The sequence below is a fragment of the Belonocnema kinseyi genome, chromosome 5 (assembly GCF_010883055.1).
Source record: "Belonocnema kinseyi isolate 2016_QV_RU_SX_M_011 chromosome 5, B_treatae_v1, whole genome shotgun sequence".
In the NCBI taxonomy this organism is placed as follows: Eukaryota; Metazoa; Arthropoda; class Insecta; order Hymenoptera; family Cynipidae; genus Belonocnema; species Belonocnema kinseyi.
The window spans coordinates 96,875,429-96,876,220 of record NC_046661.1 but is presented as its reverse complement, the minus strand read 5'-3'; positions in this window follow the sequence as shown (position 1 = coordinate 96,876,220).

Sequence of the window (792 nt, the reverse complement as noted above, 5' to 3'; positions counted from 1 at the left end):
GTGATGGAATTTTTCTGAGGTCAGATTCGGATTCAGCGCAGCAAAAACCTTCAGGTATAGTAGGTCTGGTCTCTGGTTCTGAGAATTGTTGGCCTGTGTTATTTTTCTAAGAAGTCGTTTTTTTTATTTTGTTTAAAATTTACTTTTCTAACTGCAAGTTAAACTATTTTATTTTTTGCTTGTAAATTTATCTTCTTTAGTTCAACATTGTTATATTTTATTGAAACTGTATCTTTTTTCGTAAAAAAATGATCTTTTGGATTTAAAATTGAATTATTTTATTTAAAATTCTTTTTTTTCTTTATTTTTTTAAATAAAAATTTTCATATTCTATGTTTTGTTAAAAAATAATTTTTTGGATTGAAAAAATAACCATTTTATTGAAAATTCGATTTTTTGGTTGAATATTTATTTGTCTAAAATTTGATCTATTTTAATTTTGATTCAAAATGTACCTTTTTTAGATGAAAATTGATGTACTCTGTTGAAAATAAGTATTTTTTGGTATAAAATTAATCTTTTGTGTTAAAAATTTAACTAAATATTTCGTTAAAAATTCATATTTTTAGTTGAAGATTTATCGTTTTAGTTAAAAATTTATTTCTTTGGTTCAAAATATATCTTTTTAATTTGAAAACTCAACTAAAAAGTATTTTCTAAATATATTTTCTATTACTTTGACTCATTTCACCATTTAAATTAAGCGCCCTTTTTCAATTTCAGTCATACATTTTCCCGCGAAATTCGAATAATGTCATTAATATTAAGGGCATGTGATACTTCGCGGTGTGG